The 13,464-nt window shown below is 35.5% G+C and overlaps 1 pseudogene; it reads right to left on the reverse strand.

The window, feature by feature from the left end:
* Positions 1-12,951: 12,951 nt before the first annotated feature.
* Positions 12,952-13,019, reverse strand: LOC117314386 (U4 spliceosomal RNA; annotated as a pseudogene).
* Positions 13,020-13,464: the final 445 nt, after the last annotated feature.

A 13,464-nucleotide genomic window follows, 5' to 3' on the forward strand; every position in this document is an offset into this window, starting at 1 on the left:
AGCAGTAGTATATACAATTTATAAATGAATGTACATATATTGGAGTGCAAGGTAAAATTACCATATTTTACTGATAGCATTCTGGGATCAGAACAGATTCAACTGTGTTAATTTTCTTTTTCTAAGTAACAGCTTACCACAAACTTAACAACTTAAAACACACACATTTATTATCACACAGTTTCCATGGGTCATGAGTACTGGCATGATTTAGCTGTTTTCTCATCTGGAACCTCAACTAGAGAAGTATTCTGCTTCCAGACTCATTCAAGGCTTTTGGAGAATGTAGGTCCTTGCAGTATTATGACTGAAGGAGGCTCTCAGGTCCCAGAAGCCTTCCTGCCATGTAGTGCTCTCCACAGACAGTTCACAGTATGGCTGTTTGCTTCTTCACAGCCAAAAGGAGAATCTCTCCGGCTCTAGTCAAAGGTGTTGCCTGCGGTGCCAACTCTCTGGTTCCATGGAGTCTGAGCCTGCAACGTGGTGCATGCTGGGCTGGCAGCAGGTGGGGCCTAGGCTCCCATATGGCTGCACCCATAGGCTTTTGGTTTCTGGCTCTGGGCTTCCCTGCATATCCCTGCGGCTGCTATCTACAGAAACCAAATGGGCAAGTTTGGAGACAGCGGTATTTGAGGAAGCTCAAGCTTGCCGTCTTGGAATTTTCCCTGGATCCAAAAAGTTGGTTGTAGCCACAGATGAGAATGAAGTTGCAGCATTAAATTCTCAGACTGGGTAGATAATCTGGTGCCATGTTGATACTGGCACGGCAGAAAGGGCTGTGGACTCCACGCTGCTCCAAGAACTGGATGCAATCACTGGATCGGTTGGAGGCCAAATCCTGCGTTGTTGGGAGATTAAAATTGGGGGCCCAAAGTGGGAGATTATCTAGGACAGTGGCAGTTTCCAGGCAGTTGGGTTGGTGGGTCTGCAGGAGTCAGTGAGGTACCTTGCAGTTCTGAAGACCACTCTTGCCCACCATCACCTCTCTGGTGAGCAAAGTCAGAAGCTAAAGTCCTGGAGCAACAGTGTTTGGCAGACAGCAGGCAGGACACAGGAACAAGCTTGGCTCTAATTTCATTCTTTTACATGTAGCTGTCTATTTAATGGATAAAGAAGGTGTGGTACATATGTACAATGGAATATAACTCAGCCATAAAAAGAAATGAAATAATGCCATTTGAAGTGAATGGGTGGGCCTAGAGATTGTCATACAGGAAGTGAAGTCAGAAAAAGACAAATATCGTATAATATTGCTTATACTTGGAATCTAGAAAAATGGTACAGATGAACTTATTTGCAAAGCAGAAATAGAGTCACAGATGTAGAAAACAAATTTATGGTTACCCAGGGGCGAAGGGGGAGTGGGATGAATTGGGAGATTGTGATTGACATATATATACTACCTTATATAAAATGGGTAACTAATGAGAACCTACTGTATAGCACCAGGAAATCTACTCAGTGTTCTGTGGTGACCTAAATGGGAAGGGAACATAAAAAAGACTGGATATATGTATATGTATAACTGATTCACTTTGCTGTACAACAGAAACTAACACAACATTGTAAAGCGACTATAGTCCAATAAAAAGTAAGAAAAAAGAAAGAATTATAGGTAGGAGCACTCTCATGTTTCTTAAGCTAAAAACTCATTCTTCAACTTTATCCAGTGCCTTACAGTTGGTACTGGCTTTCTCTTAATATCATCAGTACTCTGTTTCACATTTTTAAGATGGTCTTTTTATCAACTATATGCCAATACAAATTAATTAAAAATAAATAAATAAAATGGTCTTTCTGTATTTGCTGGCTTGATAGGGGATGCTGAAGCGGCAGCAAAATGAGTGGTAAGAATCAGAAACCAAAACCTAACTTCAAGCCCAGTCTTTAAAAGTGAAGGTTATAAAGGCTCTGCTGTTACATAGAAAAGTGCTTGAGATATAATGCTCAGTGGAATAAAAAAAGAACCAAAAAGTTAAACATATAGTACAATTCCAACTTAAGAGCTGGAATTACTTGAATAATACTCTAAGTGTAATATACACTTAAATGGAAACATACAAAAATGACATAGTAATGAAATTATGGATATTATTTGGTACTTTGATTTCTTTTCAGAGTTTCATATTACATTATGAAATACTCATATCAAAATATACAATGATAGAGACATTCAGCTTTTCAGTATTTTCAAACACATAACGTACCTGCATTTATTTTTATAAGTATTTTTGCGCTATTATTTTAGTTTTTCTTAAAATCATAAGTTACAGGCATGTTTAAGTCACATTGGTTAAAATATTTTATTTATAATATTTTGTGTTCATATCAGTTGAATAAATTCTACTCAGTGTTTAAAATATCAGTAAACTTATTTATAGCATAATTATTGTAATAGTAACTAATTATACCTATCGTCTTCTGAAATCTTCTTGAACCTGCAGAATTTTAGCTATAGACAATATATTTTACAAAAAAAACTTCTAAATTTCACAGCTATGTTTTGACAAAAGAGCCAAACTTATAGATAAGAATTTAGAATAGGTTCTGTAAAGAATACACCTTCTGTTAGACAAGATTAAAAATAAATCTGTAGCTTTGGGAATGATCTCTTTCCTTCAACTACTATTTGTAGTATTTTAGAATTTCATAATATAAAAATACAGAATATAATTCCCTTTTTTTCAAATAAATTCAATATAAATTTAATAATACAGTTTGAGCAATGTGTTGTTAATTAGAGCTATTATGATATTTTAAGGATGTTATCTGAAAGTATTTTCACTGCATACTAAGCACAGTGGTTTGCTTTGTGGTAGCATTCTTCCAAATACTTAGAGCAAAGAAAAAGAGCAGATTTTTTTTTAAAAAGGTTAAATGCCTACCAAGAAACTAATATTATAATATATTCTTGTGCCACTAAATAAAGTGCCCATCCAAGTGTACCTCCTTCTAGAGATGGCATTCAGCCAAATTGATATTCAAAACCTAGCTTAATGTTCAGAATAAATATTAATGTAGCTATGAAATGATAAATGATAGAAACAGAATATGACCACATGTTGCTCATTGGCATTTGATAAGCTACAGAATAAACAACCTAAGTCATTACTTACAGTTCTTTTCCCCATCTTACATATACACACACAATACATACCTCACACATAATCAAAGCCAAAAGAATTTCGTTATATTAACTTACAAAACTCACCATTTTAAAATTGAAGTTAAATTATACATCTTCTTCCTGAGAACTTCTTTTTCTGAAACTGTTTTAGTTGACTTGAACAGTTTAAATGTTTGACTTTTTGAACACTTTTTCAACCCAGAAGATTTTATGTAAATCGTATCCAGATTAGAAGCATTATATTAAATGCAAATTTTTGGAAAACTAAATTATTGAAGAAATATAATAGATAAAGACAATGAATATCTTAACTAGGTGCAAAGTAATCGAATTTGCCGATACCTTGTCATTTGTATAGATATTGTTTCTTTTCTTTTGGTTCTGTGTGCTTGCCTTTACTTTGCATTTATTTTTTGGATTTTTTTGGCTATTAAAAATAATTGGTATCTTAAGCCTTGCATTATAGTCTGAGCTGACTGACTGGAGATTATACTGGTAACTTTTGCTGTGTTTGTGGCTACTTGACTATTTTCAAACATAATTCTCAGAAGAAAAACTATATTTCACATTGAAAATATGTGCTCAGGGTCACATATAAGTAAAATAATATTCTGCTATCTATCGCTGAGTAACAACCCATTCCAAAACTTAATGGTGTAAAACAGCAACTGTTGGTCAGAAATTTAGGTAAGGCACTGTGGAAACAGCTTGTCTCTGTTCCATGATATCTAGGAACCAAGCAGAAAGAGCAGCCCTATTTGGATCATGTTGATCTCATGATAAAGGAAAACAGTAGGGAAGGTGGTATCAACACTCTGGGAAAGGTATGCTGTGGTTCATAAACGTGCTCAGTTTTGCTCACATGTCATTGTATAATACAAGTCACCTGGATAAAGCCACCTTTTATGGAGAGGGGACGAATGCATCCCCAGCAGAAGCACTGCTAGTCACATGGTAATGGGCAAGAATGCACAATTATTTGATCTCATTAACATCTGTATCTTAGACTCTATCTCATATTAACATCTGTATGTTTCAATCTCTTCAGATAATTCTTAAGATCACAGAGCTTTAGAGGCTACTGTTCTAGGCTCAACCTCTAAACAAACTAAAAAAAATCACAGATATTTTACAAAGCATTTCTTTGAGCCAACTCCATTTGCTATCTAAATGATACCCATAGATTCATGAGTAAGCCTTTGCCAACGAAAACAATAACATACAAATTATAAATCTTTCATAATGGAAAATGATGACTGATGTTGATTTCCACACTCACCTCTCAGATCAAACTGGCAATTACCAAACAGCTGTCTCAGAACACTACAGGTTTTCAGAGGGAGAATGTCTGTGTGTGTGTGTGTGTGTGTGTGTGTGTGCGCGTGCGTGTGTGTCTGGTGTGTAAGCAAATATTTATCTGTGGCTACTTACTTTAATTGCAGCTGCTTATTCCCAACAAATCGTGGTTCAACTGAAAGGCGGAGGAAGGGCTGTAGGAATGAAGAGTGTCCGACTCTCTGAGAATGTGAGTAAAAATGGAAATGCAAAGTATTCTTCACATTGAATAATGACAATCTAATGAAAGATGCTAATGATGAGGTTGTCCACAGTATTGTTTGGTTATCGTTAACAAATCACATTATCTTCCCCTTTCTCTGTAGCAGTCAGTCTCCTGAAGCAAACTACATGGTAAATTCTTTTGACAGAAAGCAATTCTTTTTCTTCATTTCCTCCTTAACTCTATAATGAAATCCTAATGAATACTAAAGGTTTCTGTGAGTAGTACAATAATCATCTATTGTATTACTGATTGAAAGGAACTTGCTGCATATTCAGAGAGATATAAAGGATCTGATTTTCAGACAAATAGTTCTGATAGGCAGATTCAGGACAAATCTAAATTGTGTTTAATTATGCTACTGCGCAGTGTTCTTATAACCGTTTTTCGCATGTCAAGTTAATATCCTTAAAATCTTTGAGCACTATTCTAACGTGTAGAGTCTATTTCCTGATTAGCTACATACATTATAATATTATTTCTACATCTTAGCACTCTGGGAATAATGACATAATGGTAGTCTAGGAAGTCAAAATATTGTCCTAAGTAAAATCTTTAGGGATAACGTTTTGGAACATGTATGCTTATAGGGAGGGGTGCTCTTCTAGCATTAATTTGATGACCTTTCTAAGAATGAAAATATTTTTGTTTTCACGCACGCAATTGCCTACAGGTTTAAACTCGGTTTTGTAAAGGAAATGCATACATATTATGAAAAATGTGCTGTTTCAAGTGTGTTTGTTATGGCATTCCCAACCTAATGAGTGGCTTGCTGTAGCCAAGAGCTTGAGGCCCCTAACCTGAACACGTGTACATATATTTCATCATGTGTGCTCACTGTACCTTTACAATGTTAACGGAGAAAAACATGAATGCATTTAAAAAGTTTGACCTAGAAGAGAAAATGAAAGTGATTTTTAAAATTTAGATTTCAAAATAAATTCAGTTGAAAAATTATTGCTACATGGCACACAGCTAATAGTTTACTGGAAATTTTTGGCCTAATTGCATTCTATGTCTTTGTAGTCAGTAGCCTCAAAATATAATTTTCTTGAATTTTCACCTTTTCGTGCTCTTTTCATTTTTTTATTAGTTCCTTTTTTTAATCCATCTGATATGTCTGACTAAATATATCTTTTTAAAATTTGATTTGATTTTTTTTAAACATCTTTATTGGAGTATAATTGCTTTACAATGGTGTGTTAGTTTCTGCTTTATAACAAAGTGAATCAGCTATACATATACATATATCCCCATATCTCTTCCCTCTTGCATCTCCCTCCCAACCTGCCTATCCCACCCCTCTAGATGGTCACAAAGCACCGAGCTGATCTCCCTGGGCTATGCAGCTGCTTCCCACTAGCTATCTGTTTTACATTTGGTAGTGTATATATGTCCATGCCACTCTCTCACTTCATCCCAGCTTACCCTTCGCCCTCCCCATGTCCTCCGGTCTGTTCTCTACATCTGCGTCTTTATTCCTGTCCTGCCTCTATGTTCTTCATAACCATTTTTTTTCTTTAGATTCCATATATATGTGTTACCATATGGTATTTGTTTTTCTCTTTCTGACTTACTTCACTCTGTATGACAGACTCTAGGTCCATCCACCTGACTACAAAAAACTCAATTTTGTTTCTTTTTATGGCTTAGCCTGTCATGGAAAACTACCCTTTTTTCCCCAAACAATCACAAAATTTAACAAGGCTTGGTGGAAAAGAAAATGGGACAAATTATCCAATGAAAGGTCTTTCATTTGAGCTACTTGCTATTTTGCTATTTCACACTTGTCAGTTTCTTTAAATTGCAAAATGAATGACACTGTATATGAGATCAGCTATCAATATAGTTTATCAATACCTTTTTAGCTTGATTTTGTGATTAATCTACCATCTTGAAACCACAGGTCATTCACTTAAAGTTTTAAGTGGTGTATCTTCTGTGATTACTCTGATTTGATTCCACAATTTTCAAATCCTGAGGTCAAGTGATAGAATCAATATAGGAAAAAATATATATAACTTTCTTTCCAAAACTATTTCTTCTAAGTTGTCTTGTCAGATTTGTATACTTGTGTAGGACATAAACATAATATACAGCAACAAATACTGTAAGGTACACTTTGATTGAGGAAATAATGATGCCTTATATAATTATGAAGAATGAATTCAAGGGAATTCTCTTGCAGTCCAGTGGTTAGGACTCCACACTTTCACTGTGGAGGGCCCAGGTTTAGAGTCCGTGGTGGGGAAACTAATATCCTGCAAGCCACGGTGTGGCCAAAAAAAAAAAAAAAAAAAAGAATGAAGTCAAAATGAGCCACCTAAAATTGGTCTTGGATTTTGGGATTTTGAAGGTATAAATTAAAACTCACTATACAAATACATGAATTATCAGATACTCATAAAAGAAGAGGTTAATCATCTTTAAAGGGGTGTCTGAGAACTACAAAAGCACTGAAGTATAATCAAGGTGATGAGGGTATAATCTCCTACGGTCAGTACTAGAATATGATTGTAATTAAGAAAGGTGGCGCCCAATCAACTCTATTATAAACTATCAAAAGAAGGCAAGTATCTAGAGTAAAATACATGAAAAGATAATTTAAAGAAGTGAAAATACAAATGACTAATGAATAAAGTTTCAAGTTCAGCTAGTAACTTAATTAAAATAATAGTGAGATGTCATCTTTACCTATCAAATTGTCAAAGATTATGAATAGAGTAATACCAAATGTCTGTAAATGTTCAACAAGAAAATTTATCTCATACATTTCTGGTGGCATGTAAAGTTTTGTCTATTCCGGCATGCAGTTAGTATGTATAACTTTTAAATATATTTATAATATTTTGATTAAATCCACTTTTAAGAAGTTATTCTATGATGAGAGTGTCCTAAAGGTGATAATAATAATAAAATGTATAAATAATCAAAATATCAAAAGTAGGAAACCGATGAAATATATTTTCTAATATGATGGATAATTAGTCTTTAATTATGTTTTTGGAGAACTTAAGGACATGTTAAGTAAGAAAAACAATGTATAAAAATGTGCATGTGTATTCAATTATGGTTTTCATTACATACATCTATATGCATGGAAAAATGCTAGTAGGAAATATTAAAATGTTAAGGGTTATATTTATATTCTGAAATTGCAGTTAATGCTTATTATTAACGTATATATAATGGTTAGGCAATGATGATTTACATTTACTTAGTATTCTTTACAAATAATTTTCCAAACTTTATGTAGATCTCTGGGACTTGTTTTTTTAAAAAAATAACAATGGTAATATGATTTAATCACATTGTTGTGTGTAATTACAGTTCATCTCTTTTTATTGCTCATACCAGTTGGTTTTTGCTATATAACAACCATCCCAAAACGTATTGGCTTCAAAGAGCAATCACATACTAGCTCACTGTTCTTTGGGTCAACAACTTAGGTTGAGTTCCAACAGGCAGTACCTATGCTGGTTGCACAGTGCACACACACACACACACACACACACAAGCAGCTGCAATCAGCTCATAGTTTTATTTGGAGTGTGATTGTTCTAGTGGCATTCTTTACTTGTTTGATGATAGTACTGGCGGTTAGTAGGTGATGGCTGTCAGCTCGGGGTGATAGAGTTAACTGGAACACGTGTCTCCAGTAGATTAGCCTGGGCTTAAACACACAGTGGCAGTTGCAAGTTTTCTGTGAAAAGCACTTTTTAAGTTTCTGCTTGCATCACATTTGCTATCATCTTATTGGCCAAAGCACGTGCTCCAGAGTCAGCATGCAAAGGTACTAAACAAGGACGAGTCTAAGGAGGAATAAACAAAATTAGGGACCATTACTGTTAAAAATTACCAGACCCTTCAATTTTATTCCATATATACCACAATTTACTTATCCATTATCCTGTTTACAGATATTTAGATGGTTTCTGGGATTTGTTGTTATGAATACAGTTATTAGGAAGGCTTCTATATATGTGTACTGTTCTTGGTGCAAAAATCCTTCAAGATATAACTAAGAGGGGAACTGCTGGGAAAGTATGTGAATAGTCAGTTGTATAGGATAATGCCATCTTTTCCCCAAATTATACTCTAACTGGCAATGGACAAGACAGAAAATTGAAACACATCATCACCAAAACTCACTGCGGTTGAAAAAAAAATAAGACTGTTTTGTCTTCAATATTGAAAAATAACAATTAAATTACAATATAACAAGTATAATTTTAGTTATATAGGGAATAGGCTATGTGAAACTTAGAGAATATGAATGTTAGTGTATATAATTGCTTGCTCAGCTATTATTCATTCACAAACATCTGTTAAGTACTTAACAGGACACTGTGTTAAGGGATAAAGACATATTTTTTTAAAAAGGAATGATCCTTGCCTTCAAGGATGTAATGATTAATTTTTTTTTTTTTTTTTTTTTTTGCGGTACGCAGGCCTCTACTGTCGTGGCATCTCCCGTTGCGGAGCACAGGCTCCGGACGCTCAGGCTCAGCGGCCATGGCTCACGGGCCCAGCCACTCCACGGCATGTGGGATATTCCCGGACCGGGGCACGAACCCGTGTCCCCTGCATAATATTTAATCTGGGTGCCATGGGGCACCCAGATTAAATATTATTTCTGGATGTGTTTTTGAGGGTGTTTCCAGATGAGATCAGCAACTGAGTCCATGATTTCAGTCAAGTAGATTTCCCTCCCCAATGTGGGGTGGGCATCATCCAATCCATTGAGGGCCTGAATAGAACAAAAACCAGAAAAAGGAAGAATTCACCCTTTTTTTACTTCCTACCTGCCTAGTTGACTTGGAACATCTCATCTTAACATTTCCAGCCCTCAGAATGGGATTTTTTTAGACGCATTCTGACAACTATTTTATTCATGCTGTTTCCATGAGGGGAAATTACACCACCTTTCCTGGGTCTCCAGCTTGCAGACAACAGATAGTGGGACTTCTTAGCTTCCACAGTCACATGAGCCAAATCCTCATAATAAATCTCCATACTACAAGTTCTGTTTGGAGAAACCTGGCTAATGCAAAGGGCTTGTGGGTAGAAGCATGTAGAAAAACTAAGCATTAACAGCAGTAGCTGACACTTACATAGAGCCTTCTGTATACTAGATGTATATTATATATACATATACACACAGACATCCCCATACTCAGGTATTGTACCTGACTATCAAAGATCTCATATATATAGTAAGGAGACTCATGAAAAGAGAAATTCTTATAAATTAATATTTAAGATTTGAATGATACATTTTTTAAAGCAACGTAAGTCTGATAAGAGATAAGGAAAAATATCCTTTCCTTAGAAGATAGAATTAGGATATAAATGGGGAAAAAAAAAAGAACTGGAGAAATGATGGAGAATAATTACAAGGAAAGTTCAAAGAAAGACTGGTTTAAACATTCCTTGTAAATTATCTCTATTTTGATTAGCTGGTGATTCTTGCTCTGACACATGGATTACAGAGCTGGAAGAAAGGTGAGGGAAAAAAAGAAATACCAGACACTTAAATTATAACCCAGTAAAAAGGTCAAAGAAATGCTACTTAACACTTTATTTCTTAGGGTAGATGAAATATGAAAAGAACTAAAAGCTCAAAAACAGAAAGAAGAGCCTTTGCCATGTAAGGGCCAAAGTCAAATGGGTGCCCAGAGGAATACTAAAAATGCCCTTCTTTTAGCAAGCAAAAAAATTCAAAAATAAAGCTTAACAATACAAATAGCAAACAGCCATCAGTGTGACTAGGTGTTCATTTTGTGGTCCTGCTTTATCAGTTATTGTGTTTCCCAGTCAGTTATAGTGTTAAATATCACCCAACAGATTAGATTTCAGTGGCACAATTCCAGCTAACTTGAAATTAGTCATGATAATGAGGAGAAAGAAGCTTCTGGACAGCTCCCAAGCTTCATTCATTTGTAAGTTCTGAATTTTTGAATCAAAACTTTGTAAGGACTAAAAGCGTTTTTAAAAAAGGATAAATATAGTTTTCACCACTTTTAAAATGACCTATTGCTTTTATAATATAGATACAGAGGAATAAAAAAAGCTAAATCACAGGAGTTTGGAAGAGAAAAGAAAGGGAAACATCTGAATATCTGTGCAATAGCCAAATATCTGACTTTTTCCATTTAATACTCGTACCAGTCAATGTAAGCCAGCTTTACCAATATAACAAACTCTGCTACAGTCTCAGTGGCTTAAAACTATAAAAGTTTATCCTCATGTTACCTGTCTGCTAAGGGTTTGCTGAGGTTTCTGCTCTGTGTGATCCTCATGATGAAACACCTACTACAACATTGCCAGTAATCAAGGCAGAGAGAAATAGAAGGTCGAAAATCATGCAGGTAACATATAACAATTATGCCTATATTTTATTGGCCAAAGTAGACATATGGCACACCTAACTCCACAAGAACAGAGGCATGCAATCCAACCATGTACATAAGAAAAAAATAGAAATATTTGCTGGATAGAAATAGCAAACACCACAAAGCTCATAAAAGTCCATTTTAGTAATGAAATTAAGCCCCAGGGAGGTCAAACAACCACTCAATGACACTTGTTAGTGGAATAGCCAGTTTTGAAATCCAGGCATTTCTGACTTCAGAATGTGAATTGGGAAATGGGTAGGATGAATGCTTGATTAATTCAATGTTGCAAAGTCCTTGGTACTGGAAGTTGCCTTACCTGTGTAACAGCAGCATCACTTAAGAATTTAATAGAAATGTACAATCTCAGCCCAACCCAAGATACTGAACCAGAATTTGCCTTGTAATAAGGTCTCTTGGCAATTCATCTGTACTTAAAGTTTGAGAAGCCCTGTCTTAAACTTCTTTGTCTTTGAGCACACATGAAGTCTCATCGGAAGTAACTCATGGCTGTCCCCTGCTCCAAGCCTATACCTATCCATTTAGAAAGCCTTCCCCCCAAATTTCCCATCACCACCACTACCCAGTCATTTCTGGGACCCTATGTAGGAATGTGATAAGGATAACCGTCTTCCCTCAACTTAATACACCTCTGTTTACTCTCCCCGCTGTCTTTCTCCAGGCACAGTGACCTCTCTTTCCTGTGTCTGCTAGCCCACAGAATAACAAATATGTCCTATTATCTGTAACACAGCTGAGGAAATGGGTGAAGAATGGACCTCTCTGGAAATCGCATTACAACTGACTATCTGGGCCTCTAAGCAGCACTGCTTATGCCCAGAATCAAACACATTCATATACGTACACAGCTTCTACAGCTGTTCCTTTGAGCAACACTTTTTAAATGGCTCAAGTCAGTCTATTGACCAAATGTAGGCAATGATGAAGGGATGAGAGAGAACTTTTTCTCATCTCTGTTGTGCTCATAGTTACTCTCTTTTATCTTCCTAAGAATATCAACCCCCAAAGAACTGTTGTGCACCATACACCCAATTCAACAACAAAAAAGTGAAACTCTCTCATGCATACTAGTAATTCATGTAAATAACACTTGGGGTAAGGGGTATTCAGATCAGCAGAAATTATCTCTTACAATTAACATATATCTAGGATACTAAATAGAAAATAATCATTTTGAATAAACCTAAAGGCCCTCTTATTTTGACAAGTGGTATTGCTTCATACTACTTCTATTCAAATAATTATAGAGAACATTATCCTCAAGTGTCTTGGAATCTTTCTGCTATTAAAAACAAGGCAACAGACCCGAAATGGAGTTGCTTATGCTAAACCTCACACCACCACCAAGACTTCACTTAATTACAGTTTCTGCTTTCCCAGAAATGGAATCTTAAACCAGTCAATCAGGAATTGTCTGATCAGCACTAGTTAAGTAATCTGCCTGTCAGACCCCTGTCATCTCCTAAAAAAAATTAACTTGGTCACAATCAACCCACTTCTTTGCCTAGTATAACTTCCTTGTTCCTGCTCCCTTCTGTATATAAAAGTTTTTCATTTTATACAGGTCCTCAGAGCTCCTTTCTATCTGCTAGTTTCAATACTAACTGATTGGAATTCATTTTTGCCCAAATAAACCCTTAAAATTTTTAATATGACTCACAAAGTTTATCTCTTAATATTGTTATACATAATAATAAATTGAAACTTTAAAGAAAACCTATAACTAATAAAGAAATAATGAAACAGAATGAAAAAGGAAAGCCTAATAATAAGTATACATCAGGAGGACAGGGTGTGCTACATGAAATATAAGCAGATTTGGGTTTTCCTGCATAAGACTACCCTTATTCATTATAATTAGCAATAATTGTGCCTTGGATAAACCTCATTGGCTACAATACTGTCACTGTGCAAAGCTTCCCCTTATTCATTTTACAACCAAATCCCTCCTCCTCCAAATTGTCATTGGGATGCCCATCTAAATATAACATTTCCCAAACCATGTGAACAAGTGTTAGCCAATGGGATGTGAGCAGCTTTCAGGTCACATTCTTAAAAGGAAGCTACTTGCCTTTCACTTGTTCTTTTCACCTAGGAAGTATCAACAACTGGAACAGTCACCTTGGATCCAGGGATGGAATCTATGCTGATGATGGAAAAGCAACTCTTCCAAATCCCACTATGTTGCAATCTTAGAATTTTATGCAGCAGAGACATAAATCTTCTGTCATGTTTAAGTCACTGCTAATTGGTCTTTGAATCAATATTTAACTAATATAGGACTTAATATAAACAATTGTGAGTTTTTTCCCCAACAAAATCTAACCTCTGATAGAATACCCATATAACTGAGGATCTTGCTT

Source organism: Tursiops truncatus, chromosome 11, assembly GCF_011762595.2.
Source record: "Tursiops truncatus isolate mTurTru1 chromosome 11, mTurTru1.mat.Y, whole genome shotgun sequence".
Taxonomy (NCBI): domain Eukaryota; kingdom Metazoa; phylum Chordata; class Mammalia; order Artiodactyla; family Delphinidae; genus Tursiops; species Tursiops truncatus.